Source organism: Xenopus tropicalis, chromosome 8 (assembly GCF_000004195.4).
Source record: "Xenopus tropicalis strain Nigerian chromosome 8, UCB_Xtro_10.0, whole genome shotgun sequence".
NCBI classification, from domain to species: Eukaryota; Metazoa; Chordata; class Amphibia; order Anura; family Pipidae; genus Xenopus; species Xenopus tropicalis.
The window spans coordinates 15217706-15228739 of record NC_030684.2 but is presented as its reverse complement, the minus strand read 5'-3'; the positions used below and the strand labels follow the sequence as shown (position 1 = coordinate 15228739).

General features: G+C 51.3%; 1 pseudogene; it reads left to right on the top strand.

Moving 5' to 3' along the window:
- The first annotated feature begins 6736 nt into the window (after window positions 1–6736).
- Window positions 6737–11034, top strand: part of LOC116406985 — a 65110-nt pseudogene continuing 60812 nt past the window's right edge.

Genomic DNA, 11034 nt, shown 5'->3' with positions numbered 1-11034 from the left:
GATCCCTATATGAGGTTCCGGGTAAGAAGCAGATCTCTATATGAGGTTCCGGGTAGGAAGCAGATCTCTATATGAGGTTCAGGGTAAGAAGCAGATCTCTATATGAGGTTCAGGGCAATAAGCAGATCCCTATATGAGGTTCAGGGCAATAAGCAGATCCCTATATGAAGTTCCGGGTAAGAAGCCGATCTCTATATGAGGTTCCAGGTAAGAAGCAGATCTCTATATGAGGTTCAGGGTAGGAAGTAGATCTCTATATGAGGTTCAGGGTAAGAAGCAGATCCCTATATGAGGTTCAGGGTAGGAAGCAGATCCCTAAATGAGGTTCCGGGTAAGAAGCAGATCTCTATATGAGGTTCAGAGTAAGAAGCAGATCTCTATATGAGGTTCAGGGTAGGAAGCAGATCCCTAAATGAGGTTCAGGGTAAGAAGCAGATCCCTATATGAGGTTCAGGGTAGGAAGCAGATCTCTATATGAGGTTCAGGGCAATAAGCAGATCCCTATATGAGGTTCCGGGTAAGAAGCCGATCTCTATATGAGGTTCCAGGTAAGAAGCTGATCTCTATATGAGGTTCAGGGTAGGAAGTAGATCTCTATATGAGGTTCAGGGTAAGAAGCAGATCCCTATATGAGGTTCAGGGTAGGAAGCAGATCCCTAAATGAGGTTCCGGGTAAGAAGCAGATCTCTATATGAGGTTCAGAGTAAGAAGCAGATCTCTATATGAGGTTCAGGGTAAGAAGCAGATCCCTAAATGAGGTTCAGGGTAAGAAGCAGATCCCTATATGAGGTTCAGGGTAGGAAGCAGATCTCTATATGAGGTTCAGGGAAATAAGCAGATCCCTATATGAGGTTCAGGGCAATAAGCAGATCCCTATATGAGGTTCCGGGTAAGAAGCAGATCTCTATATGAGGTTCCAGGTAAGAAGCAGATCTCTATATGAGGTTCAGAGTAAGAAGCAGATCTCTATATGAGGTTCAGAGTAAGAAGCAGATCTCTATATGAGGTTCAGGGTAGGAAGTAGATCTCTATATGAGGTTCAGGGTAAGAAGCAGATCCCTATATGAGGTTCAGGGTAGGAAGCAGATCTCTAAATGAGGTTCCGGGTAGGAAGCAGATCCCTAAATGAGGTTCCGGGTAAGAAGCAGATCTCTATATGAGGTTCAGAGTAAGAAGCAGATCTCTATATGAGGTTCAGGGTAGGAAGCAGATCCCTAAATGAGGTTCAGGGTAAGAAGCAGATCCCTATATGAGGTTCAGGGTAGGAAGCAGATCTCTATATGAGGTTCAGAGTAAGAAGCAGATCCCTATTTGAGGTTCAGAGTAGGAAGCAGATCCCTAAATGAGGTTCAGGGTAAGAAGCAGATCCCTATATGAGGTTCAGGGTAAGAAGCAGATCTCTATATGAGGTTCAGGGTAGGAAGCAGATCCCTATATGAGGTTCAGAGTAAGAAGCAGATCCCTATATGAGGTTCAGAGTAAGAAGCAGATCTCTATATGAGGTTCAGAGTAGGAAGCGGATCCCTAAATGAGGTTCAGGGTAAGAAGCAGATCCCTATATGAGGTTCAGGGTAGGAAGCAGATCCCTATATGAGGTTCAGGGTAGGAAGCAGATCCCTATATGAGGTTCAGGGTAAGAAGCAGATCCCTATATGAGGTTCAGGGTAAGAAGCAGATCCCTATATGAGGTTCAGGGTAGGAAGCAGATCCCTATATGAGGTTCAGGTAGGAAGCAGATCCCTATATGAGGTTCAGGGTAGGAAGCAGATCTCTATATGAGGTTCCGGATAAGAAGCAGATCTCGGAATGAATGGATTTTCCCTGCAGATTCTCCTCTTCTTGCTGTACTCGCCCCATACACTCTGCCTGGTACTTCTCACTCCTTAGCTCTCTGCCTCATTCCCTTCCCTCTCTCTGTATTCAGGGGATTCCTCTCTCGCTCCGTTCCCTCCTCCTGCTCTGCAGTAATACCCCCCCCCCCCCGTTGTACCTCCCTCATTCTCTCCTGCTGTCATCTCCCCGCTACGCTCCTTCTACATCCCCATTCCTCCCTCTCAGTCCCCCCCAAATCTCCCCTCTCCCCAGTAGCTGCTTCTTTCATTCCCCCGGACCCCCTGTGTCTGGCAGCCACCGAGCCTTAAATCTAGCCCCCCCCCCATAAAGCTCTGCTCATACAATGGCAACCCACTCGGGTGCTATTAAAGTAAATAGGAATTAGGTTTATGGCAAACGCAGATTTGTCTCTTTTCTGGGGAAGGAGAGAAGCCGCGGGGCATTGTGTGTAGTCAGGCAAGATGCATCAAGTGAAGAGGCTTTCACAGTAGGATATTGTGTATAAAAAGACAAGTAGGTGTATTATAATGGCTGCATAATGTATATAGCAGGGATCCCCAACCTTTTGTACTTGTGAGCCAAATGCAGGTATAAAAAGTGCTGGGGATGCCAAATAAGGGCTGTGATTGGCTAATTATAAGGGTTGTGATTGGCTAATTATAAGGGCTGTGATTGGCTAATTATAAGGGCTGTGATTGGCTAATTAGTAACCCCATTGGGACTGCTGGCCTGCAGGAGGCTTTGGGGTAAAACTGTGTCTCTGGGCTTCCAAAACTTGAAAAATATATACCTGAACCATTGGACTGTAACTGTGTCATAATGTTGTATAGTAAGGCAAGATGGTATGAGGGGTAGGAGCAGTAACTGGCAATACTGTGTGTAGTAAGGCAAGATGGTATGAGGGGTAGGAGCAGTAACTGGCAATACTGTGTGTAGTAAGGCAAGATTGTATGAGGGATAGGAGCAGTAACTGGCAATACTGTGTGTAGTAAGGCAAGATGGTATGAGGGGTAGGAGCAGTAACTGGCAATACTGTGTGTAGTAGGCAGATGGTATGAGGGGTAGGAGCAGTAACTGGCAATACGTGTGTATAAGGCAATGGTATGAGGGGTAGGAGCAGTAACTGGCAATACTGTGTGTAGTAAGGCAAGATGGTATGAGGGGTAGGAGCAGTAACTGGCAATACTGTGTGTAGTAAGGCAAGATGGTATGAGGGGTAGGAGCAGTAACTGGCAATACTGTGTGTAGTAAGGCAAGATGGTATGAGGGGTAGGAGCAGTAACTGGCAATACTGTGTGTAGTAAGGCACGATGGTATGAGGGGTAGGAGCAGTAACTGGCAAATACTGTGTGTAGTAAGGCACGATGGTATGAGGGGTAGGAGCAGTAACTGGCAATTACTGTGTGTAGTAAGGCAAGATGGTATGAGGGGTAGGAACAGTAACTGGCAATACTGTGTGTAGTAAGGCACAATGGTATGAGGGGTAGGAGCAGTAACTGGCAATACTGTGTGTAGTAAGGCAAGATGGTATGAGGGGTAGGAGCATTAACTGGCAATACTGTGTGTAGTAAGGCAAGATGGTATGAGGGGTAGGAGCATTAACTGGCTGTGTGTAGTAAGGCCATTATTTCTGGCAGTAGAAGGGTTAATCTACCAACATGGGGATGAGAAAGGGATTTAGTGCAGCTCTGTGGCCCTGGGGTGAGAGTGTTGATGGGCAGAGGGTGGGTTACAGTGAGGCTATAATAAGCCCACCCTTGGCCGGCGCTGACCGTGGAGTCGGAAACTTGCAGAAATATTTGGCTGGAGGGACAGACAGGTTCCCACGCTTCCCACGTCTCTTAGAATAACCCTCTGACTATAAACAGCCAACTGCATCTGTGTGTCTGCCTGCTGGCTGGGGGCCCCCGGCAACCATGTGCCCTCTGGGAACAAACTGCCCCAAACCAGGCAAGCACCACTCCCAGCACCCTCATGGGAACCAGGGAGTTATTTTTTCTTTAGCGCATCACATGACCTGGGGTGGGGGGTGGAATCTGAGCACTTATGGCCCTGCCTCAGATCTGAGCCTGGATTTTCTAAGAACAATATTAACATTTTATAATTGACACAACCAATGACATCGCATAAAATCTATGACCTCACCGACATTGTAATGACGCCGATACAATGGACCAATAGGCTATTTTACAGCTTTTACCCCAATATGCCCCTCCTTTATAAAATACACAAATCCAGGGTCCTTTCCTTTTCAGAGTGACATAGTAACATAGTAAGTTAGGTTGAAAAAGGCATAAGTCCATCAAGTTCATCAAGGCGCCCCCCCCATTCCCTGGCACCCATTGTCCTTATTCAATGCCCGGTGCAGTCTATGTAGTTTACCACCCATGTACCTGCTCAGGTTGGCATAAGTGTTACCCGGGTGTCTAGCGAAGTGGTTAGGCCTTCCTAGTGTAGCATAGGCCTCGCACATGTGCAGTCTTTGGAGCTCTTGAGAAGCTTGAGGGCCACAAGAAGTCCTCCCTTTGGCCCGTGCTCCTCCAGTTGATCATCCCAAACCCGATTGTAACATATTTGATGTTCTTCTAGACCCCCTTTTGGTTACAAATGTTTACAAACCTTTCCGCTCATGGGGAAAATTGAATGCTGCTATGCAATTGGTCTGCTTTGGAAGCCCAACACCTTTTTAGTGGCACAAATGATGGTACAAGTAAGGGACAGAGATACTTCTGGAAGGTCCATTAGGCTTCCGTTGGGCTGGAGACTGATTTCCTGCCCTAGAAATGATTGGAACTGAGGAAAAGGGGGGCCCTTACCACATACTGAATATGAATGGGCCTCAAACCACTACCATACCTCAAGTCTGCTTCAGCTTAACTGTGGGTTCTAGACCAGTGGTTCTCAACCTCCCTAATGCCGCGACCCTTTAATACAGTTCCTCATGTTGTGGTGACCCCCAACCATAAAATTATTCCTAAGACCATCGGGAATATGTGTTTTATGGTATTAGGCCACCCCTGTGAAAGTGTAATTCCACCCCCAAGGGGGTCCCGACCCACAGGTTGTGACCCGCTGCTGTAGACGGTGATCAGTAGAAAGCTCCCTGGGCTTCACATAGTAGTTGTCATGGAGTTGGGATCAAAGGTAATTGGTACCAGAGGTGGCCGGTTCAGCACAGTCCTCGGCCCGGTGGTTGTGGACCTCTGTTCTATGTCACAGCTTGTCACCTTACGATGCCCTGGGGCAACTCTCCAGGGGTTGGCATCCTGCTGTTGTTGGGCACCACACTCCTCACTGAGCCCTGCAGCTCCTTGTACCTCTGCAGGATCATTGTCCTATTAGGAGAGTTTCCCAGAAGGGAGATATTGTGGGGTTTATTCGGTTGGTGCAGGTTGCTGGGTAGATCTGGTGCCTCTGGGATGGAATCAAGCGTTGAAGGACCAAATCCATCTATGGACCTCTGTTTAGCGTTCCTGCCCAGGAGCAAAGCAGAAAGTTAATATATACCTGTATTAAACGCTACCAATGGGCAACTGGGTAAACACATGGGCAATTCGGTATATAGTAACCGGTTGGTTTATCCCACACGGTGTTTATACCAGAAGGTGTAATGGCTTGAAGGCCTCTGCTAGCAGCAGAATAGTCAGTCACCCATGTGATATTAAAGGGGAAATGAACCTCCCATGACAGTGCTTCACAAACTCATTGTCTAAAGCAGTGATCCCCAACCAGTGGCTCCGGGCAACATGTTGCTCCCCAACCCCTTGGATGTTGCTCTCAGCGCCCCCAAACCAGGGAGTTATTTTTGAATTCCTGACTTGGGGGCAAGTTTTGGTTGAATAAAAACAAGATTTCCTACCAAATAAAGCCCCCTGTAAGCTGATAGGGTGCATAGAGGCTGCCTAATAGCCAATCACAGCCCTTTTTTGGCTCCTCCATGAACTGTTATGGTGCTTGTGTTGCTCTCCAAGTCTTTTAACATTTGACTGTGGCTCACGAGTAAGAAAGGTTGGGGGTCCCTTGACTAAAGTATGATGGGAGAGTAATCTCCCTATGTTAAATAAAGATGTAGCAATGGTAGGGAGTATTCTTATTGGATGATTATCTTGTATATGTAATTTGTTTTGCAATACCTATGTGGCAGAGCTAGGGGGCATAAAGAGTCCAATGTAGGTATGCTGTAATGCGTATATAAAGGGTGGAGTGCTGGTCATATCTTCCCTAATAAAGGTGCCCTATACACGGGCCGATTGTAGCTGCCAATATGGGCCCCTTAGACCGACTTGGCAGCTTATCGGCCCGTGTATGGGCACTAACGACGGGTAGGTTAGAAAATCTAGTTGGATCGGGGACCGCATTGGCTCGTTGATGCGGTCCCCGGACCGACATTGCCTATACCCGTCGTTATAATTGGATCTTTGGCCCCAGGGCCAAATGACCAAATTAGCCTGGATTCTCCCGATAGGTGGGTATATCGGGAGAAGATCCGCTCACTTGGTGACATTGCCATGCGAGCGGATCTGAAGGTGTATGGGGACCTTAAGTAGGATCAGAGACAGCTCAGATTGGGGACAGTTGTAAGCTCTTAGTACCTCTACCATCTCTTCCCAAAGACAGTGCTAGTGCTTTAACCCTCACCTCTTAGGTGGAATGATGTTTCCTTGAGTAACCATAGGGGGCACTCTAGACTGGGTGAGCAGTCTCAGCCTTGGAGATCCCCTCTCTTGTTTCCAGGAGCTGCGGCACAGTACAAACTTCTGCCATGTGTTGTCCTCCATTCGGGAGGGAGACGGTATTGGACCTGTGGGCGAGGCACCCTGGGGGGTGTCGGTTAGCTGCCTCCACACAGCACTGTCGTAGGGTTTGTCGGGGCGCAGTGGCAAGAGCGGGGGCAGTCGACTGATTTCCAGCCACAGTAGGTACCCGGGGGTGGGACAGATAGATACGTTGGTCTTTGAGGGGGGCTGCACTTTTCTCAGCATGTCCATCTTGGCCTCTGTGATGGAAGGACTTTGTTGAAGAATCCTGTGTTGGCCACGAGGGGTGAAACCAGTATAATGGACAGTAGGGTCCGGCAGCAGGGGCTCCGGAGATGAAGGACGTGCCATGACTAGGGTAGAAGGGTCCAACGTGAGCCTGGCAAGAGAAAACTAAGCTTATGTAACATTTCCTTAGGTAATATGGGGATCATGATGGTCCTTAGAGCATGGGTAGCTAGAGGATTGCACTGTGTTTCTCCCATTATACCCCCTGCTCTCCAATGTAGGCGGCCCATCAGAATTACACATGCAGGGAGATTCTCCAATCAGATTAGCTCTACTTCAGCCATCTTGCTGCTATCTAACCTAGGGAGATCAGTGTTGAATATTGGCTTGCTCTGAATTTACCTTGGGAAATCAGAGGGGCAGATATTGTGCTTTTTGGGTGCCCAGTGATAGAAAATATGTATTTAATGCCTCCAGAACTGATCCCTTGAACAAAGACCAAGGAGCACACAAAGCAAGCAGAATTCTTATTGGATTCCTCTGCTGTGAGAGTTTAAAAAATATGTTGGGGGGCTGTTTGTGTCTCTGGGTACTGGGAATGCCAGGGGGGCTGTAAGGTGCCACAGACAGTCACTATTTATTGGGCTGGGGGGGGCTGTTTGTGCCTCTGGGTACTGGGAATGCCAGGGGGGCTGTAAGGTGCCACAGACAGTCACTATTTATTGGGCTGGGGGGGGGCTGTTTGTGCCTCTGGGTACTGGGAATGCCAGGGGGGCTGTAAGGTGCCACAGACAGTCACTATTTATTGGGCTGGGGGGGGCTGTTTGTGCCTCTGGGTACTGGGAATGCCAGGGGGCTGTAAGGTGCCACAGACAGTCACTATTTATTGGGCTGGGGGGGGCTGTTTGTGCCTCTGGGTACTGGGAATGCCAGGGGGGCTGTAAGGTGCCACAGACAGTCACTATTTATTGGGCTGGGGGGGGCTGTTTGTGCCTCTGGGTACTGGGAATGCCAGGGGGGCTGTAAGGTGCCACAGACAGTCACTATTTATTGGGCTGGGGGGGGCTGTTTGTGCCTCTGGGTACTGGGAATGCCAGGGGGGCTGTAAGGTGCCACAGACAGTCACTATTTATTGGGCTGGGGGGGGCTGTTTGTGCCTCTGGGTACTGGGAATGCCAGGGGGGCTGTAAGGTGCCACAGACAGTCACTATTTATTGGGCTGGGGGGGGCTGTTTGTGCCTCTGGGTACTGGGAATGCCAGGGGGGCTGTAAGGTGCCACAGACAGTCACTATTTATTGGGCTGGGGGGGCTGTTTGTGCCTCTGGGTACTGGGAATGCCAGGGGGGCTGTAAGGTGCCACAGACAGTCACTATTTTTTGGGCTGGGGGGGGGGGCTGTTTGTGCCTCTGGGTACTGGGAATGCCAGGGGGGCTGTAAGGTGCCACAGACAGTCACTATTTATTGGGCTGGGGGGGGGGCTGTTTGTGCCTCTGGGTACTGGGAATGCCAGGGGGGCTGTAAGGTGCCACAGACAGTCACTATTTATTGGGCTGGGGGGGGGGCTGTTTGTGCCTCTGGGTACTGGGAATGCCAGGGGGGCTGTAAGGTGCCACAGACAGTCACTATTTATTGGGCTGGGGGGGGCTGTTTGTGCCTCTGGGTACTGGGAATGCCAGGGGGGCTGTAAGGTGCCACAGACAGTCACTATTTATTGGGCTGGGGGGGGCTGTTTGTGCCTCTGGGTACTGGGAATGCCAGGGGGGCTGTAAGGTGCCACAGACAGTCACTATTTATTGGGCTGGGGGGGCTGTTTGTGCCTCTGGGTACTGGGAATGCCAGGGGGGCTGTAAGGTGCCACAGACAGTCACTATTTATTGGGCTGGGGGGGGGCTGTTTGTGCCTCTGGGTACTGGGAATGCCAGGGGGGCTGTAAGGTGCCACAGACAGTCACTATTTATTGGGCTGGGGGGGGGCTGTTTGTGCCTCTGGGTACTGGGAATGCCAGGGGGGCTGTAAGGTGCCACAGACAGTCACTATTTATTGGGCTGGGGGGGGCTGTTTGTGCCTCTGGGTACTGGGAATGCCAGGGGGGCTGTAAGGTGCCACAGACAGTCACTATTTATTGGGCTGGGGGGGCTGTTTGTGCCTCTGGGTACTGGGAATGCCAGGGGGGCTGTAAGGTGCCACAGACAGTCACTATTTATTGGGCTGGGGGGGGCTGTTTGTGCCTCTGGGTACTGGGAATGCCAGGGGGGCTGTAAGGTGCCACAGACAGTCACTATTTATTGGGCTGGGGGGGCTGTTTGTGCCTCTGGGTACTGGGAATGCCAGGGGGGCTGTAAGGTGCCACAGACAGTCACTATTTATTGGGCTGGGGGGGGCTGTTTGTGCCTCTGGGTACTGGGAATGCCAGGGGGGCTGTAAGGTGCCACAGACAGTCACTATTTATTGGGCTGGGGGGGGCTGTTTGTGCCTCTGGGTACTGGGAATGCCAGGGGGGCTGTAAGGTGCCACAGACAGTCACTATTTATTGGGCTGGGGGGGGCTGTTTGTGCCTCTGGGTACTGGGAATGCCAGGGGGGCTGTAAGGTGCCACAGACAGTCACTATTTATTGGGCTGGGGGGGCTGTTTGTGCCTCTGGGTACTGGGAATGCCAGGGGGGCTGTAAGGTGCCACAGACAGTCACTATTTATTGGGCTGGGGGGGGGCTGTTTGTGCCTCTGGGTACTGGGAATGCCAGGGGGCTGTAAGGTGCCACAGACAGTCACTATTTTTTGGGCTGGGGGGGGGGCTGTTTGTGTCCTCTGGGTACTGGGAATGCCAGGGGGGCTGTAAGGTGCCACAGACAGTCACTATTTATTGGGCTGGGGGGGGGCTTTTTGTGCCTCTGGGTACTGGGAATGCCAGGGGGGCTGTAAGGTGCCACAGACAGTCACTATTTATTGGGCTGGGGGGGCTGTTTGTGCCTCTGGGTACTGGGAATGCCAGGGGGGCTGTAAGGTGCCACAGACAGTCACTATTTATTGGGCTGGGGGGGCTGTTTGTGCCTCTGGGTACTGGGAATGCCAGGGGGGCTGTAAGGTGCCACAGACAGTCACTATTTATTGGGCTGGGGGGGCTGTTTGTGCCTCTGGGTACTGGGAATGCCAGGGGGGCTGTAAGGTGCCACAGACAGTCACTATTTATTGGGCTGGGGGGGCTGTTTGTGCCTCTGGGTACTGGGAATGCCAGGGGGGCTGTAAGGTGCCACAGACAGTCACTATTTTTTGGGCTGGGGGGGGGCTGTTTGTGCCTCTGGGTACTGGGAATGCCAGGGGGGCTGTAAGGTGCCACAGACAGTCACTATTTTTGGGCTGGGGGGGGGCTGTTTGTGCCTCTGGGTACTGGGAATGCCAGGGGGGCTGTAAGGTGCCACAGACAGTCACTATTTATTGGGCTGGGGGGGGGCTGTTTGTGCCTCTGGGTACTGGGAATGCCAGGGGGGCTGTAAGGTGCCACAGACAGTCACTATTTATTGGGCTGGGGGGGCTGTTTGTGCCTCTGGGTACTGGGAATGCCAGGGGGCTGTAAGGTGCCACAGACAGTCACTATTTATTGGGCTGGGGGGGGGGCTGTTTGTGCCTCTGGGTACTGGAATGCCAGGGGGGCTGTAAGGTGCCACAGACAGTCACTATTTATTGGGCTGGGGGGGGGGCTGTTTGTGCCTCTGGGTACTTGGGAATGCCAGGGGGGCTGTAAGGTGCCACAGACAGTCACTATTTATTGGGCTGGGGGGGCTGTTTGTGCCTCTGGGTACTGGGAATGCCAGGGGGGCTGTAAGGTGCCACAGACAGTCACTATTTTTTGGGCTGGGGGGGGCTGTTTGTGCCTCTGGGTACTTGGGAATGCCAGGGGGGCTGTAAGGTGCCACAGACAGTCACTATTTTTGGGCTGGGGGGGGGGGGCTGTTTGTGCCTCTGGGTACTGGGAATGCCAGGGGGGCTGTAAGGTGCCACAGACAGTCACTATTTTTTGGGCTGGGGGGGGGCTGTTTGTGCCTCTGGGTACTGGGAATGCCAGGGGGGCTGTAAGGTGCCACAGACAGTCACTATTTATTGGGCTGGGGGGGGGGTTTTGTGCCTCTGGGTACTGGGAATGCCAGGGGGGCTGTAAGGTGCCACAGACAGTCACTATTTATTGGGCTGGGGGGGCTGTTTGTGCCTCTGGGTACTGGG